The sequence below is a fragment of the Tyto alba genome, unplaced genomic scaffold, assembly GCF_018691265.1.
Source record: "Tyto alba isolate M040663 unplaced genomic scaffold, T.alba_DEE_v4.0 Super-Scaffold_33, whole genome shotgun sequence".
In the NCBI taxonomy this organism is placed as follows: domain Eukaryota; kingdom Metazoa; phylum Chordata; class Aves; order Strigiformes; family Tytonidae; genus Tyto; species Tyto alba.
Genome location: NW_024881308.1, coordinates 2,409,347 through 2,422,993, shown reverse-complemented (window position 1 = coordinate 2,422,993; position 13,647 = coordinate 2,409,347).

Genomic DNA, 13,647 nt, shown 5'->3' with positions numbered 1-13,647 from the left:
CCAGTGACATCAACACACGCACTTTTCTGGACCGAGTTATGGGCACTGATACAAGAAAGAGGAAAAAGAACTAAAGCAACGAAGGAAGAGGAGAAGCTGGTCACACGGGTAAACAAGCATACCATCTGTCCTCAGGCAGACCAGGCAGGTGAGGATCCAACCATTAACCACCATACAGATAGTGCCAGGGAAGGACAAACTACCTGTCCATAATGAAGTTTTGCCATTACTTTGCATTGTCTCATAGCAAAAGCAGGAATACAGCTTATACTCAAACAATTATCAACAGAAATTGGTTTTGCAATTATCATTTCAGCTTTTGCACTGAGTTTTGGTCTCACACGGTGAGCCAGTCCCCCAACCTCAATGTTTGGAAAGCTTCCCTTACCCTGAGCTTGTGTTGAGGATTTATTTTTTTTTTTTCTACCCATTTAATGTTGTAAGTATTACTAGCCCCTATTACCCTTGTGCTTTTCACCATCCTAGTTATTTAAGGGAACTTCTTCCACCTGATCCAGGCAAAAGCCTTTCATTTAGTATCTGGAGATGAAAGTTAATCTGCCCATATCAAAGGGCTTCAGAAAAACCCAATTAAAAATATATCCTCCCAATTATAGCTGCATTCTCAGAACTGCAAACAGGTGAGACAGAAACAGGCCAAGTATCCCCTACATCAGATTCCTGTCTGATACCTATAAAAGTTTGGGATCCTGCCACCTGCCAAGGCCAGCACACAGGAAAAAGCAGAGGACACTTCTGTGGAAAGTGATGGAGATCCCATCTTCATAACATACCACATGAACCTTCAATCACGTGCCGCTATCCCAGATTTGTATTCTCAGATGTGCTGTTTCAGACATACTTTACCAAAGATAAAACATTTTTAATTTGAAAGGCCTCGAGTTCTTTCAGCAACCCCAGAGCTGATGGAAACACAGGAGGTTTGCAGGTCCTTAGGGACAGCCTAGGTATGTACTCAGTGACGACTTTACGTGAGTGCTGGTTTGTGGGGTATGCTGTAATCACAGAAATCTGCCATGAGATTCTTAATAAGTGCTACTGAAAGGACTATATCCAGCATGATCATGTGGTATGGTGTTCTGCTTCCTAGAATTACTCACGAAGCTAACCACGTGGGATTTTTTAAAATTTTTTAAAATTAAATTTTGTCTTTTAATTTTAATCATGCTTTGCCTGCTGTTACACCATCTGAGAGCAACTCTGCAAGGAAACCTCTGCACTGGAGAGCAGAGAAAATCTTATCAGAACTTGCTTATCTTTTTATACTACAGAATCATGAAGATCTCCATAATGGTACAATAATTCTCCCCTTTGGTAATGATCCATATAGCTAGGAGGCAATTTCCAGGCTTGAGTCCAAGCACAGAAAGCTTAACACTTCTGTATTAACCTTTAGTACAGACCTTACTGTGCTGCACTTCTCAACTCACACAGTTTTCCACCGAGAGTCACAATTCTCCTGGATCAAGAAGGAAAAAGCCAACAAACCTAAGTCTTGATTCCTTTCAGGCAAAGTCTGGGACACTTCCCACTTAGTGCAAAGGTGGTTTTAGCACCATCTTGAGATTTACAACCAGGATTTCATAGATTTTTTCATCCTTCATGGTTGAGAATGATCTCATGCTAGCTTTTCATTTTTCCCTGGAGTAACCAATTAAATACTTTCCCCTTTATCCTTAAAAAGGGACTTCGAATTCTTTAATTTTTAAGGTTACTTTCTGATTTTGTTCTGAATGCTTTATCTAGTAGTCAAGTGAAGTACTCAACACAGATTTTACTTAAGACCCGCCTACTCAGAAAAAAATCTTTTATATGTCCAACTTGATATCTAATGTTTAAAAAGCTGCCTTGGCAGCATGTGAATCAGAGGAGGAACTATAGATTGGGAGATGGGAACAGAAAGAAAACATGCCAGCATCAGTAGTACGTCCCTAAATTTGTGACACTCCACCAAGAGACTTTGTCAACTCGTATTTTGCCAAAGTACACAGTGAAATCCTCTTTAGTTGTTTTTAAGAAACATTAGTTAATCACTGTCCATCAGTGTAGACCTTGAACTGATGAACTGTTAGAGCCTTTTCTGAGACATTTTAAAGCCTAGTTTCCTAAGGAAACTGGTTCTATGTAGCTATGCTGCCTATGTTGGTCCTCCCAGACCAATTTTCCAAAGATTATTTGAAACAGTTGGCTAAATTTTGACTAAGTTTGACAAACGAGTAGATGTTTTGTAAGTATGTAATTACCTCTCCAGCCTCCTGAAAATCACATGCAGGACTGACGTAAGAGACCTAAACTACCACCCACCAGAAAAAACAACCCTTGAACTCCTTGTTACCCTTTTGATTTAATCAGCTGACCAGCAAACCCTTGCTCAGAAGCAGGGTGCAGACCCTTGGTTTGCTAATAGCTACAGGATGAAGGACAGTGCTGGAGGTGTCAGGAGGATGAGTCTGTAAGGGACACTGAGTGGGGCAGAATAGTGTGCACACTCACAGAAAAAACAGGCTTGATAAGCTGCAGGGTTTCTACTATCCTGTGATATGGCCCCTCTTTAATAAACCAAAGGTTTTATAGAGTCACGTTATCTCCAGGACCTGTGAAACATCAGATATCACAGGGCTCACCAAGACAAATGACAAGCACTGCCTAGGCCTAATGTATTTGCTTATCTGCACTCGTTTCTCTCCTTCTGGGCCTTTCAAAAATTTTTTTTGAAAATGCAGTTGTCTGCCTTGCATCAGCTTCAGGAGAGCCATCAGTTTAACAGCACTGAAATTAACCTTTAGAAGTGTTCTCGTCATTAAAGGGCATAAGGCATATAAGGTGGTGGTGGGGAAAGTATCAGGTAGACTTCAACTTGCAGGGCTGACAGTCTGGCCATCGAATTCCCTCCCAAAAATCAGAATACATTAGGTATCAAGTTGTTTTATTACTTAGTCCTTAAGGACTATCCATTAGTGTGCTGTAACAGCTAATAGGTTGCAAGCATGCTCCAGCTATTTGCTAAACACTATGTACAGGAGGAGTAGAGCACTGATTAAGGGGATATCCAGCATGTGGCGGCTGTTTATGTAAATGAATACCCCTGAGCAATTCATGTCCCTTTTGTATGCCTCAGTTTCCCTACTGGTAACTAGAAGTTATCAACAAGTTCTCCTGAGCTTAGTGTTTACCTTGAGGAATGGTGGAGGAAATCTGATCCAGTTCCCCATGAAAATTAGGCCCTGACTGAAATGAAGCAGCATACAGATCACAGGCATAATCTACTATAAACTAGTCAGAGATAGGCTTGCCACAGTCACCAAACCAGCACACTCCAGGTATGTCATTCCAGGAGACAGGTCTTCCCATTTTCCCACATTTAGACATACCATGAGCAAGTACTTCTGTGCTCCCCAGCTCCTGATGGAAGTCCCTTCAATGGGGATAGCCAAGCCAACGTAAAGACCTCTTCCCTTTTCCTCCAGGCTAAGAGCACTTGGACTGGCACTTCTGCTTGTTCCTGGGCACTTGCACTGTGGGGCCCATATACATTTTCATGGACAGTGTGTTTTCCAGAGGAAGAAGACAGAAACTCTTGAAAATACAATTTTCACCTCCTCAATGGCACCATGGTACCTCATGGGGGAGAGGTACCATCCGTGTGCTTTGCTGCACAGCAGGAGAGTCCCCGCCCTAAGTCACTCACTGGTGGACACCAGCTAGCTGAGAAAAGGAGGACATGGAAGATCTGAACTACAGCTCCCAAGAGACACACTGCTGATGGTTTGGAGCTGGGATGCCTCTAAACCATTCCCTCATCCTTCCTCATGCTTCTGTTTTCAACTAAACCCCAGCAGCCTGTTGTTGTGGTGCACCCAGTTCTCCCTCATAAAAAAAATGCTGTATGAACATTTTGCGTAATCAATACAATTTTCTGTTTCTTTCAAAAAGACTTGACCAACATCACAATGAGAAATTGAGGTCAGTTCACTAAGTTCACTATATATAACAGAAAGGCATCATCTTCAATAAATATTAGTGTACAGTGACTTCTCTGGAAACCTCTGTTGAACTACCATGGAATTTACAGCATGTATTTAACTTGCAGGTTTGTCCATTTTCCCGTAAGGCTTTTTAAATAGGTATCTAATATTTATATCTGCATATGCAGTACTTTGCTGGAAGCAATTAAGCATCTATAATGAGACAGCAATAAAATGCATTTACTTTATTCGGTGTACTAACTATTTCATTTTGAATGATTTAGTACATATTGTAATTTCTGTTTATAAACACTGTTCTCTGCCTAGGAGTTTCTACAAAAGGTTTGTTCATTAGTTACATGTTATCAGCAGGTATAAACATGGAATTCTGAAAATGGTCCCTATGTGAGGCAAGGAGAAGGAACAAGGTCAAGATGCTGTCGCAGGGCTTCTTCTGGAAAAATTATGTTGGTTTATTAAAGTCATAATCCATGCTGTGAACTTTTATCAGCACAGCTCTTCAGATACACCAGTATGTTGAGTAAAAATAAAATGCCCCTTGCCATGAATTCAACACTCTGTGAACAAACATTTGTGCACATCAGCATTAGAGTACTTCTGGCCACTTTAGGGGCAGAGGTGGAAATTCTCATCCTGCAAATATTTTCATTGATAATGCATTCTCTAAGCAAGAGAACAGCATGAAGCCATGACACTCACCAGGCCACTGCATGAAACTATGACTCAAATTGTGCTTATTGCCTGTGATCAATCCCTTGAGTAAACATCTGAAAAGAGACTAAAATAGAAGTAGAAAAATTAATGAACTGGAGGCAGGACGGCAGTAGTTCAAATGTACTGGCTTTAATCACTGGGCTTCTCGTCTCATGGCAGAGAAAGAGATAAGAAACTAACAGATAAACTAATAAATCCTACATGATTTAACAGAATACAAAGTACAGTTTTGGGGGGTGATTCTGAAAGACTATAGGTTTACTTCATGGTAGATGAAAGGATATCTCCATATGGGTTTCCTGGGCAATGACATGAGCTCCTAGAAATTGCCCCTTTGCCAGGAGAGCACTACTAAAGAAACCCCTGTTCTGGGCACAGATTTTCACAGACTTACAAATAATGCCTTGTTCCCAGTACTGCTGCAGAGAACCTGGATGATTAGGGCATGGGCTTTACAGGGGCACAGAACAAAACAGCTGATGCTTGTAAATGAATTTCCCACCTTTTTTTTTTTTTTTTCTAAAATCCATACAACATTGTATCACAATTAGTCATTGTTTCTTTAAGAAAGTTCATATCAGGATCCCAAAATGCAGATTTTCATGATCACAGGACACTTGCAAGTCAAAGTCCTAGGCTTTTGCTCTCTGCTCTTGTCTCCAGCCCTTTCCTTTCACTTCTCCTCTGGATTCTGGCTTGCTACCAGGAATTTTGCAATACTTTCCCCCTTCCACTACAGCTGCACCTCTCCTCTTCTGGCTCTGGTATGAGAAGCCACACAGCTTGGCACAGCCAGCCTCTAGTAAACACTCCTTGTCTCTTTGAGGGGCAAAAGGTTGTAGTCAACTGGCATTAATGAAAGTGTAATGAAGAATGAAGCCTCCTCTTAGGACAGTGGGCTTCATGGATCTGGAGGAAGGAAAGAGCCAAGAAGGAAGAGGTGACCCAGGAGGGCACCACAAGGCAGGAGCAAGACAGAAGGAAATGTCTTCTGATAGTGACAGACACAGAAATGGGAGAATAGCATCAGAGAGGAAGAATACTGGCAGCAAAGACAGCTAAAGGAAAGGGCATGTTGCTCATGTAAAAGGCAACATAGAGGGCTGGAAACAAATATTATTGGAGAAGCTAGTCCAAGAACCAGGTTTGTTTATGCCCTGTAGAGTTTCTCTGCTATTTCCTATGACATGACGGCATCAGGGAGGAGTTACAAGCCAAGACACACTTGCACAGTTCACCCCAGTTACACCCCACCAGCAAACACACCATGTGCAGACGAACTGCCACTTAGCCTGGGATCTGCTCTAAAACCTACCTGGGGACAATTTTGCCCTTTCCAGTCTCTGACTCATTGTTTGTATGGTAGCTGCATTATACAAGCACACGTGAAAACACAGCAACAGCCACTGCAGTAAGTGCTGACATGAGATAACTGCTTTGTTCATTTTTTATGAGAATATCTGCCCAGGAATGCTTATTCTAAATAAAGGACCCTTAGGAGCAAAGCTTCAGAAGCATATGGTCAGTGTAATGCGTTAGATGTTTTTTGCTGAAACGTGTATAATGATCACCTTCCTCTGTCCCAGAAGCCAATTTAGCCCAGTTACTCCTGCCCTGAAAGAAATATTCATTTTAAAATGTATGGCAAGGGAGATTTTTACAGGCAACCTGCAGTTAGGTACCAGAATCCCACAACATGTCAGTAGGAGATGGGCTTATGATGCCTCTGTGTAGTATCTGAATTTGCCTTTATGTGATTTAAAAAACATAGACTTTTTCCTAACTGCCACTTGGCCTTGTTACTTTTAAAAAGGAGCTGAGCTCACCAAGAGTATGGGAAAGGGAATAGGCCCAATATTTTCTGTAATCTAACCTTCTGGAGACCAATTTGCAAAACCTCATTCCTTCACAGATTTCAGATGCATATTAAGATATTTTGCAGATTAACATTTTTCAAAGTTACCAGGGGAAAAAGAAAAAAAACAAAACAAAAACAAAAACAAAACACCTACAACAATTTATCATTTGCGTAAAAATCCCAAATATGACAAGTAACAGCAGCAACTGCCTGTTCTACCAAATCCCCAAAGGAAACTAGAAGTGGGCAGAAAAAGGAAGGGTGAAAATGATAGCATGGACATTTGAGGCACAGAATGTGCCTGATATGTTTTAGGCACAGCAGAGACCAAAATGTTTAAAAATTGCCCACAGAATATACAAAGACAGAAATAAAATAACTAAGAAGTTATGATGTTCCCGTTTTCATCTACCTTTGCAGAAAAGCCATAGGATGTTCAGAAAACAAAACATCCCCCATTTGGTCACTCTAAGGGAGATATTACAGGATTCAGCTCCTGGAATCATGTGATTACAAATGCTGCTGCTGCCAACACTAATTTTCCAGTGCTTGCAACTGAAAAGAAATCTTCAAAAAGCATTTCATTTTTTTCCAGAATACTATGTCTGCCTTATTGCAAGTCCCCTAAGAATTAGAAAAAAAAATGTTCTGTGCCAACAGTTATATATAAATGATGTATGAGTATTTATATACATATGGTCAGATTTATCTGGAGCCAGTGAGCAGCCATCCTGCCCACAGAGCTTTGAGATCCTTCCAGATGATAAGTATTAATAAAGCAAGGTATAGTAGCATTATCATTATTTTCTGCTTTATTTCTTTAATTTAATTTCATGCTTCACTTTTATTTTGTTGGTATTTTGTGTGCTGGAACATTTGTAATCATTCATTATTCTGGTTGATAGAGAATGCATAATGTTTTAGGAGTGATATGACATTTACATTCACTTATGAGTTATTAGATGTCTTCTTATAAGTGATGAAGAATGTCAGATCTTGACATCTTGTATTTTGCATATCAACTAAGTTTCCTTTGTAGCTTCCTCTCAGTTATTCACTATCAGTACTCTTACCCTGAGATAGAAGAAATCACATTGGCTTTATAACATGTACAGAAATAATAATTACAGCATACATCCAGTAATTTACATGCTGCATGTACAATACAGATGTAAGACATGATTCTGCATCTTTGTTCACATGAACATTGTCTTTAAAGTCAAGGAACATACTCCTGTAAGAAAGAACTACTCAAAGGCATAAAAACAGGTCTTGAATGCATTGTAAAGTAAAATTATAGTACTATTTAACTATCAGTTACAAGCTGGAGCCTACAGAGTAAAGAAATGGGTAGCTTTCTCACTTAATAAAATATTACTGTCACTACCAACCCTGAAAATGGTTATTAAAAACCTTAGGCACCGCTAGTTATGTGCAGCTGGCTGCTCACAGCACATCCACATCCAGGAAGAGCCAGTAACCCAGGGCACCCTGATAACTTGCAGTGCATTCTTCAGTGATGGACTAACCCCAACACAAATCAGTCTGGTGCTGCACAAGTGCTTTATAGGGACAACAGCTATTTCCTGGTTAAGGTACTGCCTCCATTCCTACAAGATCCAGTAATGAGGGATTAGAGACCCCTGCAGATATTTGCATGCCAATATCCCATCTCGAAGTCTGGGAAGTGACATCAGAGTGTCTCTAGATGGCATCTCTTATCCTCTCCAAGAAACTTACTTCTGAAAGAAAGTGAGATTTCTGTTTTGGCCCCATGTCCTTCCAATTGTGCAAAAAGCCATGCTGAAGAGAAATTCCTATGACCTGTCTATATAGTGTCTGCCTTCTCCTATGGGTTAAACTGCATAAAATTTTCATTAGAAGCATTTAAACACATAGTGGCAGGAAGTAAAACTGCACGCAAATGCAACACACTGTTCCCTTCATCTCTCCCTGTCCCTGAATGGTGCACAGGGGAGGAATCAATGTTTCAGGTCCAACTGTGTACTACCACTGACTCTTGGTGAGACTGATAAACCAGCTCAATTCACATCCTTGCTCTCGAGTGCCAGAAGACAAGCAACACTTAGACACAAGTCATTTTTCCATGTCAAGCAATTTTCTAAAACCTGCTCAGCTGATACATGTCTTTGATTTAAGCCACAGCTCCTCCTAAAAGAAGCATCAGAGCACCCTTTCTCAAGGCTGTGGGATGCTGTAAGCAGTTTCATGTTGCATTCATCATAGATACAAACATGACAAACAATGGTATGAAAACTGATAGTGAAAAAAACAGGAAAATAAAGAACTGACAGAAGAAGGACTGCACAGAGGAGCAAGACAGAAAAGCAGCTACATGGGATAACATTCTTGTCAAGCAGGTTAAGTCCAGGTAATCCCTTTTCACTGATATTTAGATATTGAAAAGGCTTTTCTCCCCAAGTCAGTATTGGCAACAAATCTCCCTAATTTTGTACCAAAAGGTGGCAGCACTCTAACCACCTTTAATTTCATTGTCCCTGTTCCTGCTTCTATTTCCCAAGGCACTGTAGAGAAAAGGACCTATGAACTACAGCTTTCAGAGTCAAGCAAATATTTCCAAATGTTCCCATGAACTTACACCCCACTAAACTAACTTTTGCCCTCTCATAGGTTGGTTGCATTTTTTTCTAATTTATTATTGTTGTTGTTACTGTTGTTGTTGCTGTTGTTGTTGTTGTTATTGTTATTATTATTATTATTATTATTGTTGTTATTATTTTGAAGCACTTTACAAGCCAACTTATTGAACCAGACATTACATAACATCCACAGACAGCAAATTTGGAGCCTGCAGGTTCAGAGAATACAAGAACTGTGGACTATTCAATAAAGGAGGAAAACCAGTAATACAGGTAAACTATTAGCACTCTTTCAAAATGAAATTAAATGAAACAAACACTTTGTTGTTCAATACAAGAAAGAGGTCAAGGGCAAGCATCATTTAAAAAACAATCAATCAATCAATCAAACAAACAAAAAAACCCTTAGGAATTTATTTTGAAAACTGCACTCCAATGGGAACATGCACTGATACAAAACTGGAGAACAACCCAAGCTGGTTAAGCAGAGGTGTCAGTAAAAATTAATCTCTAGAAGCTCAGGAGCAACCATATACAATACAAAAACATAGGGTAAAAGGATTAATAGCACAAAGATTAGTAGTATGTGCACTAACAGCACCTCAGTTAGCATCAGGATGGTCACTCCACTGACTGTGTGAGAGAGGAAGAGGGGATCAAACACAAATCGTAACATCTTGGTGTAAGACCATCTGAGATATGCATTCATGCAAAAGGAAAACAATCCTGAATTCTAACCAGTTGATTTTTATAGATAGATAGATAGATAGATAGATAGATAGATAGATAGATAGATAGATAGATAGATAGATAGATAGATAGATAGATAGATAGATAGATAGATAGGTAGATAAGTAGATAGGTAGATAGATAGGTAGATAGATCTGTCCATTCAGAGAGTGATTGCTTTGCCCTATTCATTGTTGATTAATTTTCTACTTCACAGCATCAGCAGAAGCAGTCCCAGGCCCAAGTATAAAATTCTGCACAGTTTTTTGGTCACAGGATTAACTAATAAATTCAGCTCTGTTTTGTTCACAAATACAGTTCACAAGTTGTGCTTTAGGAGTTTAAAGTGAAAGCCAGACATTGTTGAAGTTAGTAGGTTTTTTCTCCACTGCCTATCCTAACAACCTAGTGAAATAGATGTATATTTATTTCTGAACTAAATATTGTAGTGAAAAGAGATCTAAGCCAAGGATTTCCCCAGAGTTCATTTAGTTTGAATATTAGCTCTTTATTGCCTGTAGGGCTTGATCAGTCACCTGATACATTTGCACCCACATTTATTACTAGAGATGTTGCAAAACTGTGCAAAATCTGCCAAGATTACATGATGGGCACCAGAGCGCTTCTCATACAGGTTTTGCACATACAGTTGCATGTCATTTCTTGTAATTTCCATTAATATTCATATGCTCCTTTTATCACAGAAGTTCTCACAAATAATATCTGCTTCTATGAATGCTGATGAGGAATGGACAGAAAGGATCAGAAATAACTTGCTGGAAAATTTGTTATTTTGATTGGAGTAAATGTTCATACACATCTCTTTGCTTTCTTCATTCAGGCATACACTTCCAGAAGCCATCCTTTTTATTATTAATTGGTTTTAGTTTCCTGTATTTACAGAAACTACCTTTTTGCCTAGCAGTACAAGAAGCAAGTCAACATGACACCATTAGGAATAATTACATCTCAGTTTTTGCACAGAAATAACTTATTACTCTGGCAGCTGAAGGAAAATATGTCAGTCACAGATAGTTTTACTTCCAAGACACTGCAACTTCCCTCATCAAAAGTATAACTGGCAGGATCTGATTGCTGCTTGCAGCCTATGACTGGCAAGGGATTCATGTTAGCACTTTAGTAGCAACTGATGACACACTGCAAAATATCTTACCCTATTCTATGTCCCTCTGAGATCATCACCCAGACACTTCGAAGCAAGTCACTCCTCTCAAGTTGCTAACACACCATCAAAGGCTTCTGAGAGATCACTCAGGAATAAAAAACCCTGTGCAGCATGATCATTAAATTGCAAGAAATTAGAAGGAAGAAATTAGAGGCTGATTAAGAAACATCATCAGCACTTCTGGGCTGGGACTTAACCTGTGTGCTGGGCAGGCCTACATTACATGTGCTGTTGTGACAGATGCTTTTCAATTATCTCTTGAGTAAATATAATTTATATCAACTATTGTACTCACCCTGGTGAATGTTAAGTAACTTACATTCTCTGGGGCTTCAATTCTGACCTATCTTGGGACATGATTCCCAAGCACATTTTAGCACATGCTGAAATAGTTGTCAGTCAAGGAAAGGTATCTTGAATCTGTTAATCAGCCATGTAACCTCCTGTTGCCCAGCCACAAAGAAAATAGATGATAACCAAACACCTGCAGGGGCTACGCTGCCAGGAGCACAAGGAGGCAGCAAAAGCAGGTGCGGGCCAGCCCTTTCATGCACATGAACACTTCATTAGAATTAACTGTATCATGCATAATCAGAGAGGTGAATTTAGGATGTACAGATAATGCCTAACTTTTGAGATCTTGATTTTGCCAACTTACTAACACCCTCAGCTCATGGATTCTTAAAAAAATTAAAAACTGAGAGGAAAAAATATCCTACAGTCCAGCAGTACTGATTTCTCACACGTTTAATCAGCAGGATTTGGATGTTTAGATCCACAGTAAGTCCTTCAGTTAACCTATAATGAGGAGTGGTAGAAAGCTGTTAAAACTCTCATGGACCTCCAGTACAGAGGGATGGAGATGGTGATTATCAGTTGTTTACCAGACAGCAGAGATAAATGCCTGATTAACAGCTCCAGCTCCATGTGCATCAGATAATTCTTGCCATCTCCAGTTTCTCCCTAAAGTCCTTTTCAGCTCCTGCCTACCTCCTTCTCTGTCATCCTCAGCAGCTCCTCCCAAACCACCTTTGACAACTACTTTTTTGCCCACAGCTCTGACCTATTCTCCCCTTTTCTCTTCTCTTCCTCAATAATCAAACCCCAAGAGTCTGATTTTTTTGGCAGCTTCCTCCACTATCTGGAACAAAAGGTGTTTCCAGCCACCCAGAAGCTCTAAGTCTAAAACGGGTCTCCTAAATATACATTTAATCTATTCCTTGTGCTTTGTATAATGCAAATATAGCCTCTTTTGAGAACGTATCGGTTCTCACGCACCTGTCACATTCAAGTTGCTTTATCCACGTGCTAAGCACAAGCTTCCACTCAGTTCATGCTGTATTTTAATGCTATATTTGGACATTTCCCAGTCTGCACATTCTCCTCCTGTACCACCCCAGGGGTCTTGTACCAGCTTCCACTAGGTCTTTGATGGAGAGCAACCAGACTGCTCATTAGCCCGTTATGAAGCTGCTCATCAGTCCCACTCCCAAGCTCCCCATTACTTCGGTGGTATAGCTGCAGTAATTGGGCTGCATATTTTTCAGGCCCGGATTAACATTGCTTCAGCCAAATGCTAATGGCCCATCCTGCAGCGTATCCCACCACGTCTCCTCAATGCCAATGCAGTTGCAGTTTTGTCACCGCTTTTGGGTTTGCCCTGTTTATTTGTCAGGCAAATGGAAGAGTTTTAACAACGTGCGTGGTGACCTTTGTTCTTGGCACTGCTTCTTGCCTTGCCTGCTCTGGAAGAGGGTGAAAATGGGAATAACATGTCCTGCTCTAGAAACAATGCCCAGTAGCTGCTTAAGGTCTAGATAACTATGCTAGAGGTTTAAAAGCAAGATTCAAACCTGGCCAGCATATAAATTTAAAAGCTTCAAACATCTGTTACAAAAACAGTTTCATGTCAGTGGAAACAGCATGCAGGGGGATCCTGCCATTTAAAGAAGCAGCTGCTTCTCTCCACTTGCACTTTGTAGCAGCCCTGAGGCAGCACTGGGAAGTGAGCTCTTGCTCCTGTTCTGCCTGACCTCAGCGCACACCGAGCGCAAGCTCTCCCCTTCCTCGCCTTGCCCCCTCCCGCCGCAGCCATGGCCCAGAGCCAATGCAGCAGACCCCACGCTGGAGCTGGGCAGGGACTCGCGTGGCCTCCTCCTCCCTCCCGGAGCCATGCTGCCAGAGCGTGTTGCCAGCACCAGAGCCGCATTTCATTCAAAAGCAGCTGGGATCCATGAAGCAGGCAAGCCTCAGCAGGATGGGGAAAGCAAATAAAGGACCTGTAAAGAAATCCGGTCCTACGAGGTGGCGGTGGCAGCAGCAGGGTCTCTGCCAGGCTGTGCCCCTGTCCTTGCCTGCGGGGGCTCTGGGCTGCAGCCGGGGCTGAGGAGGCCCCTCGGGGCTGGGGCGCAGCCCCCCACCTCACAGCCACGCGTGGCCCTCGCCTCCCGCGGCTCTCCCAGGCAGGGACGGGGCTGTCACGGGCACCCCTGGGCCTGGGGGCTGGAGCCACCCCTGGGCCTGGGGGCTGGA